Genomic DNA, 16369 nt, shown 5'->3' on the forward strand with positions numbered 1-16369 from the left:
TCTAAAAGTCTGAAAGAGTTTCCAGCAGTTTTAAACATTAGAAAACAACATCAAAATATAGATGTACTGCTACTCTTGAAAAATTAAAAGCTCCGATCCCGTGGGCCTGCTTTCCTCGGCTGGATTGAAGCACCAGCCCCCACAGGCCTACAGTGTTGGCTGCTGATGACTCAAAGTGAGGGGAGCTGCTTTACCCAAGATTATATGTCTCCAAAGACTGGTCAGTGCAGAGCACAGAGGCCTGACCTGCCTGTCTCAGTGTGACATCTCTGAAAGGCTGTGCCCACTCCAGAGCTCCTGATGAGACTGCCCAAAGCCTCTGTTGCAACTGCCCGACCCTGCTGTCCTCACTCCCCGAAGATCTGAAGAGTATTCCCTGGAACACCACCTGTACCCAATCTCCATCTCATGGTCTGTTTCCTCGGGACCCTGACCTTCAAGCAGGGCGTGCGCTTGCCTTCTCGCCAAGGCCCCTGCCAGCCCACCTGGCACTGAGTTCCCCATCCCTGTTATGTCCTGACCTCCCCACAGGGATAACTAACCGAAGGAGGACCTAACACGTCCAAGGCAGGGGCCACATCTTAATGTTCTAGGCACTATTCTCGGCAATAGACTCATTTAATCCTCACGATAACCTCACGACACTATGATCACTATATGTTTATTTCAAAGGCTAAATTTGGAGTTCCCGTTGTGGCTCAGCGGGCTACCCAACATAGCGTCCATGAGAATTCGGGTTCGATCCCTGGCCTTGCTCAGAGGGTTAAGGAGCCAATGTTGCTGCAAGTTGTGGTGTAGGTTGCAGATGCCGCTCAGATCCGGTGTCACTGTCGCTGTGGTGCAGGCCTGCAGCTGCAGCTCCAATTCGACCCCTAGTCTGGGAACAACAAAAGAAAAGAAAAAATTTTAAAGGTTAATTTTTTTTTTTTTTGCTTTTCAGGACTGCACCCATGGCATATGGAGGTTCCTAGGCTAGGGGTCGAATCAGAGCTACAGCTGGCTACCTACACCACAGCCACAGCAATGTGGGATCCCGTGGCCAGAGATCGAACCTGCAACCTCACAGATCCTAGTCGGGTTCGTTAACAGCTGAGCCATGAAGGGAACTCCTAAAAAGGTTAAATTTTTTTTAAAAAGACAATACTAAGTACTGATGGGAATTCAAGATGGAACAGTCACAGCAGAAAACAGTTTGTCTGTTTCTTATAGAATTATAGATACAGTTATCATGTAATTGCACTCCTAGGTATCGACCCTAGAGAAATGGCAACTTCTATCCACATGAAAGACTTGCACATGTTCGTAGCAGATTTCTTTCTTTGAACTTCCTTTATTTTTTATTGAAACATAGTTGATTTACAATGTTGTGTTAATTTTTGCTGCACAGCAATGATTCAGTTGCATATATATATATATACACACACACACACATATAGTCACAGTAGCTTTATTTATAATCACCTAAAATTGGAACTGACCCAAATGTCTTTCAGCTGGTGAATGGATAAACAAGTCATGATGCACCCATACCTGAAATGCTATTTGGCAATAAAAAGGAACAGATCTCTGACAAATGGAACTGCATGAATGACTCCCAAATGCATTATGCTGAGTGAGAGAAGCCAGACTCAAAAGGCTCCACAGAGTGGGATTCCACTTACCTAACATTCTCCAAAGGCAAAACAATCCAGACAGACAAAGGTCGTGGTTGTCAGGTGTATGCACTTCCTAGGGCCACTGTAACAAAGCACCACAACATGGGTGGCTTGAAATAGCAGGAACTGTTCTCTTACAGTTCCAAGGCCAGAAGTCTGAAATGAAGGCAAGGCTGCTCTCCCTCCAAGCTTCCCAGGGATCAACAAGATGTTCCTTGCCCCTTCCAGCTTCCGGAGCTCCATCATCCCTTGGCTTGTGGCCACATCACCTCGATGTCTGCCTCCGTGGTTACGTGGCCTCCTCCTCCTCTGTATGTTTGCCTCTCTCTCTTTTTTGGGGGGGCCGCATATGGAGCTCCCAGGCCAGGGGTCAGATCCAAGCCTCTGTTGCGACCTACGCCATAGCTGTGCCTACGCCGGATCCTTTAACCCACTGTGCATCCTGGTGCTGCAGAGAAGCTGCCAGTCCTAATGCGCCACAGCAGGAATTCCACCTCTCTCTCATAAGGACACTTGTGATGGCATTTAGGGTCTGCCTGGATAACCCAGGGCCATCCTCAATTCGAGATCCCTAATTTACTAAATCTGCAAAGATCCATTTTCCAAATAAGGTAACATTTACAAAATTCAGGATTAGAATCTAGTATCTTTGGGGTGGTGGGGCTGATCCAACCTCCCACACCAGGGATTAGGGAAAACGGGATTGACTACAAAGGGGCATGAGGGAATTTAGGGGTGATGGAAATGTCCTATACAGCAATTGTGGTGGCAGTTGCCAACTTCTTACATTTGTCATGCTGCCCCCAAGTGGCAGAACTGCCGGTGAATGAGGCAGGCTGGTCCTGAGACTGTGCTTCATATAATCAATGCACTATTCGCTGTTTTGGGAGAAAAATGAGGTACAGTGGGGGTCTGGGGTTCCACTGCTAATAATGTGAGCAAAAAAGTTTGAAAATGAAAAGTTTGAAGATGAGCTTCCCACCAGCCATGACATTTCACGATTCTCCAGTTCTTGGACTTTCAGGCTCTTTGCTTCAGAATTCCATGAGGCTGAAGACGCTGCCCACTTTAGAGCCCAGAGGGCAGTTGTCTGGGAGGTGCTGGCGGGGCAGGGGAGGGGAGGGGATGCAGGGGACGGATGAAAATAATAGCAGGGGGGAGGGTTCTGACCCCAAACCCTCCCCCTCTCTCCACAGAGCACTGGCGCCCTCTCCCCAGGGACAAGGCCTCCATCCGCTTCATTCACTCACCCCAGCTGATGCCACACACCCCCGCCCCCACCAGGGGCCTCCCCACCTCCTCTCATTGTCTGAAGGGCTCAGATGGAGGGGCAACCCATTAACCCCTTCCTGGCCTCATTGCTTCACTCTGCAGCTGTCACACCCGCAGCCTCGGGCCGAGCAGGGAAGAGGACCCGGTAGTTAATCACTATTACTGCACAGAGTGTCAGCTGTGAGGCTGGCCGCCTCCATTGCCAGCCGGCCCAGGCCAGGGGCGACCCACCCCAGTCATGCAGCCGATTCTAAGCCCTACAGAGGCAAAGAGAGCACCGTCCGACCCAGGTTCACTTCTGGGGACTTCCCCCCAAACCCCAGCAAGGTGTCCTCCACCGCCAGGGCTGCAGCCAGTAGCCTTCAAAACGGCCAAGCCCGACCCCCTGCCGGCCCCCAGCACCTCTGCCTCATGTGTAGACTCATCTTGAAACGTCACCTCCTCCAAGAGGCCCTCCCTGACCACCCTGGCCGATGTGACTCTGTTCTCAGTTGCTCTCTAGCACATGCCTTGTTTATATATTGTTGACTTTTATTTTTCCAAAGCACTTGTCGATACCTAGGATTGTCTTCGGTGTTGACGGGTGTGGGGTGAATACTAGTTTTCTGGGGCTGAAGTAAGAAATTACCACAAACTGGAGTTCCCGTCGTGGCGCAGTGGTTAACGGATCCGACTAGGAACCATGAGGTTGCGGGTTCGATCCCTGGCCTTGCTCAGTGGATTCAGGATCCAGCGGTGCTGTGAGCTGTGGTGTAGGCTGCAGATGCGGCTCAGATCCCTTGTTGCTGGGGCTCTGGCATAGGCCAGTGGCTCTAGCTCCAATTGGACCCCTAGCCTGGGAACCTCCATATGCTGCAGGAGCGGCCCTAGAAAAGGTAAAAAGACAAAAAAAAAAAAAAAGAAATTACCACAAACTGGATGGTGTAAGGCAACAGAGACGTGGGCTCTCACTGTTCTGAAGTCTCGAAGTCTGATACCATGGTGTGGGCAAGGCCAAGCTCTCCCCAGAGGCTCTAGGGAAGGATGGGTCCTTGCCTTTTCCCACCTCTGGAGGGTTGCCTGCATCCCCGATGTTCCTTGGCTTGTAGGGACATGCCTCCAGTCTCGGCCTCCATCATCACGTGGCGTTCTCTCTTCTGGTGTCCAAATCTCCCCCTTCTTATAAAGACACCAGTCCCTGGAGTTCCCCGGTGACACAGCAGGTTAAGGATCTAAGGATCTAGCATAGTCACTGCTATAGTATGGGACTTAATGCATCCTGCAGGTGCAACCAAAAAAAAAAAAAAAAAAAACCGTAGTCACTGAATCAGGGTCCACCCTAATCTGGGATGACCTTGTACTTGATTATGTCTGCAAAGACCCTATTTCCAAAGAAGGTCATGTTCACGGGTGCCAGGGGTCCCGAACTTCAGATCACACGATCCCAAGAAGTATGTGTTCACTATGTGTCCTAAGAGAGCAGGGCTCTATTGGCCTTGCCATGGGGCACATTCTTTATACAGCTATCAATTCATTTAATTTTATCAAGGCCTCTGCCCAGGCCAGTGCTGGGCCTGGGGAGAAAGGACACCAATGGAGTCTCTGGCCTGAGAAGCCTGCTGCCTAGAGGGAGACAGACAGACGTGGAAGCAGGTCAGAAGCCTGCTGCCTAGAGGGAGACAGACAGACGTGGAAGCATGTCGGTCCCTAAAGATGGCTCGCATCCATCTCTGGGAACCCTTGGGTCCAGCTCCTGGTGAGGACCAGTGCACTTGGTGGTCTGGACAGATGAGGAACAGGGGACAACCAAGTATAGCAGGACTGTGGAGACCAGTCCCTTCAGTCTACAGACTGCTGAGAACTCACCATGCAGCTGAGCCTCATGGGAAAGAGTGGCTGAGGCTATGGCGCAGGCACACAAGACTGAGTACCTGGGCCCTGAGCTGTCTGCGGGTAGGCTGACAAGAACCTGGAAGGATGCTGCTGCCTGGATGGGCCCAGGTAAGGCAGGAACGCTCAGATCTGAACGTTGCCCTAGTGGTTTTAAAGGATTTAAAGAGAATCTGATTAGCATCCATGAGGACGCAGGTTCGATCCCTGACCTTGCTCAGTTGGTTAAGAATCCAGCATTGCTGTGAGCTGTGGTGTAGGTCACAGATGCACCTCGGATCCTGAGTTGCTGTGGCTGTAGCGTAGGCCGGCAGCTGTAGTTCTGATTTGACCCATAGCCTGGGAACCTCCATATGCTGCTGGTGCAGCCCTTAATAAAAACAAAAAGATACATGCACCCCAATGTTCACTGCAGCACTATTTACAATAGCCAAGACACAGAAACAACCTAAATGTCCATTGACAGATGAATAGATTAAGAATATGTGGTATTACATACGTATGATGGAATACTACTCAGCCATAAAAAAGAATTGAAATAATGCCATTTGCAGCAACATAGATGCAACTGGAGATTCTCATACTAAGTGAAGTAAGTGAGAAAGAGAAAGACCATATGACATCGCTTATATGTCAAATCTAAAATATGGCACAAAGAAACCCATCTATAAAACAGAAACAGACTCATAGACATAGAGAACAGACTTGTGGTTGCCAAAAGAGTGGGGGAATGGGATTGATGGGGACTTTGGGGTTACTAGATGCAAACTATTACATTTGGAATGGATAAGCAATGAGGTCCCACTGTACAGCACAGGGAACTATATCCAGTCTCGGGACAGATCATGATGGAAGATAATATAAGAAAGGGAATTGTGTGTGTGTGTATATGACTGGGTCACTATGCTGTATAGTAGAAATTGGCACAATATCATAAATCAATTATACTTTAATAATAATTTTAGGAGTTCCCGTTGTGGCACAGCAGAAACGAATCTGACTAGGAACCATGTGGTTTCAGGTTCGATCCCTGGCCTTGCTCAGTGGGTTAAGGATCCGGCGTTGCTGTGAGCTGTGGTGTAGGTTGCAGATGCAGCTCGGATCCCACATTGCTGTGGCTGTGGTGTAGGCCAGTAGCTGTAGCTGCAATTCAACCCCTAGCCTGAGAATCTCCATATGCTGCAGGTACGGCCCTAAAAAGCAAATAAATAAATAAAATAATTTTAAAAGAGTCAGTAAGTATAACAGGATATGGAAACATTTCCCTCTTCCCTCTTTCCCAGCCCTCAGCCACGCACAGTCACACCTCTTCCAGAGAGTCTACTCAGGTAGAAGCAAGTTTATTTTTTCTTTCTTTTTTTTTTTTTTTTTTTTTTTTTTTTTTTTTTTAGGGCCGTACCTGCAGCATAGGGAAATTCCCAGGCTAGGGGTGAAATCAGAGCTGTAGCTGCTGGCCTACACCACAGCAATGCAAGATCCAAGCTACATCTGCGACCTACGCACAGCTTGTGGCAATGCCGGATCCTTAACCCACTAAGTGAGGCCAGGGATTAAACCCAAATCCTCATGGATATGAGTCAGGTTCGTAACCTGCTGAGCCACAATGGGAACTCCCGAGGGTTCCTTTTCATTCAAGGATCTTCAACAACAGAAACATCTCAGACTAAAATTCAAAATGTTAAGTACACAAGTTAATGATTTTTTTTTCTCAAAAGTGACTACAGAAACCATTTCAGTACAATCAAAAGGTCTGATGAAACAGAGAAGATATTACAAAAGGCCCCAAGAGGTGAGCAAACTGGTGGGGGCACAGAGCACCCAAGAACCAGCTTGGCAAAAATACTCAGCCTGGGAGTTTCCTGGTGCTCTAGTAGTTAGGACTCAGAGCTTGCACCCCTGGGGGCCAGGTTCAGTCCCTGGTCTGGTAACTGAGATTCCACACCAAACGGCTGCACACAACATGGCCAAACAAAACAAACAAACCAAAAAAAAAAAAGAAAAAGAAAAACACATCCTGCAGTTGTTTGGGGGGGGGGGGGCGGCGGATCACAAAGACTGGTTCTAAAGGGACCCACAGTGCGGGGGCCGGTGATAGGGAGCAGGGTCTTCCTAGTGCAGAGCAATCCCATTTGGGGAATGAGGAAGGACTGGGGGAGGGATGAAGGGGATGACAGAGGCCCTGCCAATTTCCTAGCAGAAAGAATGACAAGTCAGACTATCTTCTGTCTCCCACAGTAACACCAACATATCTGTGCAGCGAGCTTCCTTGCTTGTGTTTATAGCTGTGTAATGCTCCAATAGGTGGATGCCCCAAAATGTGGTTAACCAGTCCCCTATTGAGGTTGTTTTCTGTCTTTTGCTGTTATAAACAATGCTGCAGTGAATAACCTTATATTGTAGATGTGTCCCATGTCACATGGGTGAGTGCACCTGTCAGTTCCCAGAAATGGAACTCCTGAGTGTGATAGATTGGTGGTTGTCCTCCAATATCCAGGTTTCACTTCTTCCTTTTTTTTTTTTTTTTTTTGTCTCTTTGTTTTTTAGGGCTGCACCCACAGCATATGGAGGTTCCCAGGCTAGGGGTCGAATTGGAGCTGTAGCTGCTGGCCTATGCCACAGCCACAGCAACACAGAATCTGAGCGGCATCTGCGACCTACACCACATTTCATGGCAATGCCGAATCCTTAACCCACTGAGCAGGGCCAGGGATGGAACCCTCGTCCTCATAGATGCTAGTCGGGTTCATTAACCACTGAATCATGACGGGAACTCCTCGCTTCTTCCTTTGAAACAGAACCTGCAGTTCTCATCTGGACACAGATTACTTAGAGCACACACCCTATTTCTCAGCCTCTCTTGGAGCTTACTCTGGCCATGTAATCAAGTTTTGGCCAATGGAATGTACATAAAAGGATCACAGGTCTTTAAAGGGACTTTCCTCCCTTCTTGACTCCCCTCTCTTTCCTAATGACTGGAAGTCTCTCCTTCTTGGATGTGAATGTGATGGCTGGTGTTGCAGCATCCACATTGGGCCATGAAGTAGAAGCCATATACTGAGCATGGTGCAGTGAAAAGATAGGAGTCTAGTTCTCTGAATTAGAAAGTACCATACCAGCCTGAGACTGCCTGCCACCAGACTTCATTTACATGACAGAGAAATGCCTCTACTTTGTTTAAACCAGTATTACTATGGGCTTTCTGACACCTGCAGCCACTGGGTTATAGATCCTACGCATTTGTAAGTTTGAATAGGGCCACATAGCTTGGCTTTTAGAAAGGTCATTTTGGGAGATAGAGTACTGCTGGGTTGAAAGGCAAAATAATAAAGGAAAATAGGTAGACAAGGAGACAGTGGGAAAGGGGGAGAATAATAAGGCCTGAGCCCACATGGGAGCAATTTAGGTGGGGGGTAGAGAGGGGAGATAGCAAATTCTCTCCAAATCCAAAGGAGAGAATAATAAAGGAAATGACAGGGCAGGTGTTCCCACCTCACACCACCCCCAGCCCACACGTCCACCTGACCTCACCTGCCCTTCCCCCTCCTGCACAGTAAGTTCTAGGCCCCTCTCCCAATGAGCGGATCTTCCCAGGAGCACCTTACTTGCTCTCATTGCAACCCTTTGCACTTGCTAAATATTTTTCAGGCCAGGTCCTCATCTGCCACGCCCCTCCATCCCCTCACCTGGCTAATTTCCACTTGCCTTTCCAGTCTTATCTTTCCAGCCAGCCCGCTCAGGCTCCCTCCTCTGCCAAAGGTCTTCTCTGGGCCCATGCCCAGCTGCTGCCCTTCCTCGAGCATTTGCCAGGCTGTGTTATCATTGCCTGTATAAGTCGGCCCGCAGCACTAGAGAGGCCCAGTCCAGGACGTGGCATCTCAAAAACGTGACCCCCTTGTCAGCCCTATGCTCAGGACTTCACACTAACTCACACGCAAGGCTTCGCAAAGCAACGCTGTGAATGGGCGAGTGAATGAACGAATGAAGGAATGAATGAGTGAACGAATTAAAGAAGTACCCACCAGGGGGCGGTGGCGCTTTGCCACGGAGCCCGGGGCGGAAGAGGCCGAGAAGAGCCGCTTTCCCACCGCCCCTCCTCCTCCGGTCTCGCCACACACACACCCCCCCAAGCCCCACGAGGGAATCACCCGGCCCCGCCCGCCCCTTCCCCGCTTCAGATAATTAACTCGAGCCAATAAAACGCTGATTGCGGCGCCTTTGTACGCGCCGCCTAGGCATTGTCATGGAAAGCGGGGTCCCCTCCCCATCCGGGCTGCCCACCCCTCCCCGGCCCCCGCAGCTGGCCCAGAGTCGGCCCGAGCCACCTGGACGGGACCGGGGGACCCCGAGCCGTCCGGCGCCCCGTCCATCTGCTCCTGCTCCCCACCCCCGCCCGCCCCGTCAGCTGCGGACCCGGCCCAGCCCGGAGCCGGCGGGGGCTGCCTGCGAACACCGCACCTTGGCTCCTCTCCGCCCCGCGGCACCCAGGGAGCGGGCGCTCAGGATCCCCCTCTGCACCTCCAGAGACGGAGGTGGAGGTACTTTCAAGGTCAGAAATAATGCCAATGATGAAAAGCCAACGAGTACAGAAGAGAACCACCCCATTCCTAGTTCCCCGAGAACATCTTCCAGGAACCTTCTAACATCATAGGTACATAGGATGCGAGTGACACAGCACGAGTTGGAGGTAACCAATTGAAAGAAGGTAATGGGCTTCACCGGGGACCGTCCCCTTCATCCTCACCTCCCCACGATGGTCAGTTGGGGGATATTTCTCCAGAGAGCTTTGCCCGCATGCACACTCATAAACATATCTGCATTACCCTAAACGGAATTTCGCCTTACTTATTATCTTATCCATGGGTGGCTTTATTTTACTTGACGAGGAAGGTGGTAGAGATCTTTGCGGCTGGGTGGTTTACAGAGCAACACTAGCCCAGGCCCCCTCTGGTGGCTCCTACCCGCACCCCCGACCCCAACCTGGGTGTGATCTGCTGCCTGGCCTGTGTGCCTTTTCCACTGCTGTCATCTGTGGGAAAAGGTTCCGTCCTGGTGTCCCTGTGTGAGTTGGGGTGGGGTGGAATCTGTGTGTTTCTGGGAATCCAGGAGGTCTGGGAGCTGCTTTTCAGCAGAGAGAAGCGGAAAATAATAATAATAACAATGACAGTAGCAGCTGTAGAGCAAATATATCCCAAACATAGAAATAAGGTAAAAGTAACTCTGTGTCTTTTTAATGTCATCCTAAGCACTATCTTATCAGCCAGCCTGGGTCACCTGATTCTCCAAGCTACACACCTTTGTTTGACTTGGCTATTATTATTAATCAAAGTGGAGGAAGTTACAAGTATCTTATAAAAAGATGCACAGTTGTAAATGATAACCTTCCTATGGTAAAAAAAAAAAAAATGCAAAAGCTTATGATTTTGTTTGCCTGTAAGACATTCGTCAGTTTCACATCTAACTTGTCCTCCACTGAACCAGCTTTCCCATCCTGCTGGTTCCCCCATTAATGAGTTAAATAAACCTTTGACACATGCTTACTATATATTTGCATGAGATTTGTGTTCAGCTTTCTGAAAATACTTTGAACCAGTTAACCTTTCTTGAAGGCTCACTCTGCCAGGCACCGTCCTCAGAGCATCACTGGGAAGAAGGAACTTCAGGGGATGACAGACCAGGGGTGGGGGATGGGGTGGAGGGAGTGACTTCCCCTTCGGTCACTCACTGGCTGTGACATCTCAAGCAAGACTTTATTAAGCACTGTTTCTGTGCCAGGCACATCCACATTCTTGCTCTTATTCAACTCAAATTACATGACATCGCTGCAAGGGAGATTTGCTTTTACATTTCCCAGTTTTTGTGCATGTCCCATGCACATACCTTCCCTCAAGACTCAGGGTCGTGGGCTATGAGGCGAGGTTGCTGAGAGCTGCCTCCCAGGGTTTCGAGAAGATGTCATGTGATAAGGCTTGAAAAGGTAGCTCCCTCAGCAGTGCATCTTGCTGCTGGTGGTTCAACAGCAGGAAGCTCAGGGAGAGGAGGTACCCTCCCCAGAGTCACAAGGTCCCAAAGCCTGGGCTTCACACCTGCTGCCTCCGTCACTTAATGTCTCAGAGCCTCCATTTCCACATCTGTAAAATGGGAATAACAAAACCTCGAGGACCTTTGCTAACCAGACCAAAGCAAACTCCGCCTGGCAAAGAGCTCAGCTGTTGTGGCAGCTGCAAGCTTGGTTTCGTGGTGACGTGGGGGCTCAAATGTGCCTAGGCTACACACCAGCTCATCTGTTGAAATGTCTGTGGCACTTGCTTTTAGAGCTGGCATCTGGGAGGAAAGGTAATTGTCGTGAGACATGTTTCTTTGAAAACTCCATCTTATCCTTCTTTACTTTATCCCATCTTCATTCTTTATTTATCCAATCTTCCTGCTTGGAAAAACAGTCACAGTGCTGGTAAATGACTTAAGCTTAAAAAATGTGCCAAAAGGTCAGAGTAAAAGATTAACCTTTTACCAGCTAAGTGGCTTTTAAAGTAGTAAAAAAAACTTATATAATAGTAAACAAACCCTGTATCATCCACCCATAGCCACTCCTCACTTGATCTCATCTAAAGAGCACAATAAAAGCATGTGGTTTCTTGAGGCAGGGCTCTTGGTCCCTGAGACCTGGAGTCCCCCCCGTTTCCACCTTTACTGTCTCCGTGTCTTGTTTTATGTTAACTTTTTTCCTTAAGTACCACAGCACCTGTTCATCAGCCCCATCCTGCTGAGCTGGTCTCGGCAGGTAATTTTCTTTCTTCTACCCCCAGAAGATGATTGTTTTTGCCCTGAGCTCCAGGCTCCTGCTTGGGAGCCCTTGGCAGCTTCTTCGTGTGTCTAGAGTTTTCCTTCCTGAAACAGACCCCCATCCAGATTTGGAGTCAAAGATGGCAGCTCCCAAAACCTCAGGCTTAGAGATTGTATTCATTTTGTGGGGCTGCTCTAACAAAGTGCCACGAACTGAATGGCTTTAAGCAATAGAAATGTATTGTCTCACGGTTCTGGAGGTGAGGAGTCTGAAATCAAGGTGTCAGCAGGGCCATCTTCTCTCTGGGGGCTCTGAGGGAGAATCTGTTCTCGGATCTCTCCTGGCTTCTGAGGCTTGTCCACAGTCTGTGCCGTTCCTTGGCTTGTAGACGCGTCACTCCAGTGTCTGCCTCCACTGTCACACGGCATTCTCTCTGTATGTCTGCATCCAAATTTCCGGCTTCTCATGAAGACACTAGGCATTGGAAGAGGGTCTGCCCTATGACCACATCTTAATTTGACCGCATCTGCAAAGACCCTCTTTCTTTCCTTCTTTTTTTTCTTTTTTTTCCTAAAATAGGGCCACACCTATGGCATATGGAAGTTCTCAGGCTAAGTGTCAAATCAGAGCTGCAGCTGCCAGCCTATGCCACAGCCACGGCAATGCCAGATCCCAGCTGCATCTGGGACCTACCCTGCAGCTTGTGGCAATGCCGGATCCTTAACCCACAGAGATTGAACCCTCATCCTCACGGAGACTAGTCCGGTTCTTAACCTGCTGAGCCACAGTGGGAACTCTGCAAAGACAATCTCTCTAAGTAAGGTCACATTCTGAGGTTTGGGGTGGACACAAATGGCTGGGGGGCGGGTGTTATTTAATTCAACCCAGTACTGACAGCAAGCATCTCCCTGGTGATCCTAAAGGGAGATAACTCTCCCCACATTTTTTGGATTGCAAAACCCCCAGGATTCCTGTGAGACCCTCTGGAGCTAGGAGTTGCATTTCCTCTGATTAGACAAACAAAGCATGCGTGTGCAGTGAGGACTGGACAGTACCCACTACCCAGGCCTGCCAGCAGGCCTACCTCCCTCTCCGGACTATCTCATCTGTCAAATGGGCACAGTGAGTACACTTACATGAATTTTGAGAAGCAACAACACTTATAGTGATCCAAAAAGTGGTTACCTGCAGGTGGGGCAGGAGGGAGCCTGCTGAGTGCTGGAAATGTGCTATAACTTGATCTGGATGGTAGTCACACGGGTGTATACGCGGGTGTATACTTACAGAAAAACTCAGTTGTACCCTTTAGATGTCTGAGTTTTAGGTATGTGAGTGTGTATTTATTTATTTATTTTGTCTTTTTAGGGCCACACCCCCCACATATGGAGGTTCCCAGGCTAGGGGTCTAATCAGAGCTATAGCCGCCAGCCTACACCACAGCCACAGCAACGTGGGATCCCAGCCGCATCTGCAACCTACATACACCACAGCTCACAGCAACACCAGATCCTTAACCCACTGAGCGAAGCCAAGGATCGAACCCACAACCGCATGGTTCCTAGTCGGATTTGTTTCCGCTGCACCATGACCAGAACTTCGAGTGTGTATATTTTATACCTTAATAAAAAGGCAAAAAGGAAGGAAGGGAGGGAGGATCAGATGGAGGAAGAGAGGGAAGAAGGACGGAAGAGAGGGAGAGAGAAGGGAAGGAGGAAAGATGAGCACAATGACCCTTGCCAGGCCTGGCTTCCAGGACAAGGTGGAGAGACCCGTGCCCAGGCCATTCTGCAAATGGCAGAGGGGCGCCAAGATCTCGCCTTGGCAGCAGAAACAGAACGGAAGGGCTGGTATCCAGTCCGGCCTTTGTTCTTTGTCCTCTCACCTCAGACAGAAACTGGGAAGACAGGAACCAGGAAAACTTCTGAGTCACACTCACCCACTGTGTGACCTTTGGCGTGTTGCTTGTCGTCTCTGGACCTCAGGAGCCTCACCTGGAAAACAGGGACAATATGCTCAAAGAACTGTGGTGGGGACTGGGACACCAGCCGAGCTGCCCTCAGCATGATCCGGCCCCTCTGGTCAGTGCTTCACTCCTCGCCCAGGCCCAGCAAGGGGAGGGAGCCGTGTCTGAGCGCCAGCCATGCCACCCTACAGTGGTTACAGGCAGGGGAGAAGCAGCTGGATTCCCAGGATCAAGCCCTAATTTTTTCCACTCACCACCTGTGTGACTGAGGGTCCGTCACTTGTCATGGAAAATGTCTTCCTTCCTGAGATTATCTTTTCATTCATTCATTCAGCCCAGGGCAGTTTCCTTCACTTTTCTGTGGTTCAGTCTGCTCATCTCTAAAATGGGGATGATGGGAGTTCCCGTTGTGACTTAGCAGGTTAAGAACCCAACTAGTACCCATGAGGATGCGGGTTCGATTCCTGGCCTCGATGAGTGCGTTAAGGGTCCAGCGTTGCCCTGAGCTGTGGTGTAGGTCACAGACGCAGCATGGATCCCGCGTTGCTGTGGCTGTGGTGTAGTCCAGCAGCTATAGCTCCAACTCGACCCCTAGCCTGGGAACGCCCATATGCCACAGGTGCAGCCCTAAAGAAAATAATAAAATAAAGTAAAATAAAATAAGGATGAGACCCGTCCCTTGGGCAGTGGGTTGTTGTCACAGCGAAGGGTCTCTGCACTTAGAGCAGCGATGGGCCCAAAGCAAGGACTCCGGAAGCCTTCACTGGTATTACCCTCTGTGCCTGCCCATTGCTCGAACTCCTGCTGTGTGGGGAGCACTGGGCAGGGCACCCAGGGTCCCCGTGGGGCTGATGGTCCAGGAAGTGGATGAGAAGGGAGCCCCGGAGCCCCCTGCCTTCCGAGGCTGCTGCCTCGCAGGCTGAGCATTTCAGCTGTACCCGGGCCAGACGCACGGCTCTGCCAAGTGAGGCGCTGAGAGAGGCTGTCACCCGGCGGCACAAAGGCAGCTCGGCACGTCGTGGGCAGGGCCTAGGAAGAGCTCCCACCACCTGGCTCTGCAACTGCTCCGGGGGCAGCTCAGCCCCAGCCTGCCCTCCCCGCCTCTTGGGGCCGGGATGGATGGGGCAACAGCGTGGGCAGGGGCAGGAGGCAGGCTCAAAATCTGGGCAGAGAAGGGGCGAGAGTGGGACGGCAGGGCCTGGAGGCTCAGTAAGGAGAAGCAAAGGAGGGGACGGAAGAACATGAACTTTAACGGGAGCAGCGGACACTCACTGAGCACCCAGAGGGCCAGGCCCTGGGCTCAGTCACTCCTCATAACAACCACAAGAGAGATGGCTCCTAGTCAGCACCCCATTTGACAGCTCAGAAAACCAAAGCACAGAGAGATGAAGGAATTTGCCCAAGGTCACACAGCCAGTATTTGGCAGAGCGGGGATTTGAACCCAAGGCAGCCGGAGTCCATGCTCTTAATCATGAAGACGAAGAGGAGGGAAAAGAGAAGGAGATGAATGACTGGAAAGGCAGAGGGAAGGAGAGAAGGGAGAGTGGAGGAGAAAAAGAGAAAAGGAAGGAAAGAAAAACAAAGATGGAAGCAGAGAGACATGGAAAGAATCAAAGAGGAAGGAGAAGCAAACGTTCAGGAGGAAAGGGGTCCCTCGTGGGGGGCCTGGGGGAGAGAAGCTGCCTTGCCCGCCCCCCAAATACTGCAGCTGCACCAAGCTCTTGGGACAGTCCTGACCGCCACACCGGGAGAGATGGCCCCCTGGAAACGGTGGCTTCCCTGAGCGGGGCAGGGGACCCGCAGCAGCCCAGAGTCAGGAAGGAGAAGCCAAGGGCTGAAGAACCACAGAAGCTTCAAGGCGAGGAGCCCCCTGTGCGCCTGGCCTGGAGGGTTTGTTTCTACACTGCAGCCACCCTTCAGGGGGCCCTGACCCCAGTCCAAAGCTGAAGAACTAGTCAGAAGATGAAGAAGCACCCTCCCCTCCAGGGCACAGGGCTGAAGCCCACAGTCCACCCCAGAGGCTGCCATCCCGACTCCATACTCCCCGGCCTCTTCAGACGCAGGCAGAGCTTGGCTGGAGAAGCCGGCTTGAACACACTCAAATGGGCACCCTCACGCTCATCCTCTCTCTCTCTCTCTTTTTTTTTTTTTTTTTTTTTTTAGGGCTCCACCCACGGCATAGGGAGGTCCCCAGGCTAGGGTTGGATCAGAGCTGCAGCTGCAGGCCTACACTACAGCCATATAGCATCAGCAGCTCACGGCAACGCTGGATCCTTAACCCACTGAACAAGACCAGGGATCGAACCCGCATCCTCATGGATACTAGTCAAGTTTGTTAGCGCTGAGCCCCAGCGGGAATTCCTCAGCCTCTCCTTTTTAAATTGACCGTGCCAGGCCGGCCGGCCTCTCTGCAGGGCAGCCTGTCAGGGGCACAGAGAAGAGAAGGGAACCCAAGCCACGTGCACTCAGCCTGGAGCAAGCTGAAAGCCTGCTGCAGTCAGGATGGGCTGTGTCATTAAGCAAATGTCAGCTCAGCAGCTGAGGCCCTTCTTACCCCTCACTCCGCTGGGGACTCTGAAATCTGAAGCCTTAAGCTTTTGTTTTGGATAGCCTGGGATCCTTTTGAAAGTGCATCCCAATTTAATGATGTGTAGAGCTGACTTTTTCTAGCCATCCGTTTTCATCAGACTCTCAAAACAGGTTAAATCTCCTAAAAGGTTAAGAGTCACTCAGAGACATCCAGCTCAGTCTGCGACCTAATGCTGGTGAATTTAGAACATTGTAGTGGAACAGGAGGCCTGAATCTTGGGGCTCTGAGAACAGGGGCC

At 50.6% G+C, this 16369-nt stretch overlaps 1 long non-coding RNA gene across 1 annotated transcript; it reads right to left on the bottom strand.

Moving 5' to 3' along the window:
* Window positions 1–1310: 1310 nt before the first annotated feature.
* Window positions 1311–13920, bottom strand: LOC106506648 (uncharacterized). The gene is made up of 3 exons (XR_014832338.1): window positions 13795–13920; window positions 13460–13568; window positions 1311–4185 (listed from the first exon to the last, which is right to left on the bottom strand). It is a non-coding gene; the product is annotated as an uncharacterized LOC106506648 (long non-coding RNA).
* Window positions 13921–16369: the final 2449 nt, after the last annotated feature.

Source organism: Sus scrofa, chromosome 17 (assembly GCF_054392235.1).
Source record: "Sus scrofa isolate SSC_HxYL_T2T_F1_AM1 chromosome 17, Sscrofa_HxYL_maternal_Yorkshire_Landrace_v2.0, whole genome shotgun sequence".
NCBI classification, from domain to species: Eukaryota; Metazoa; Chordata; class Mammalia; order Artiodactyla; family Suidae; genus Sus; species Sus scrofa.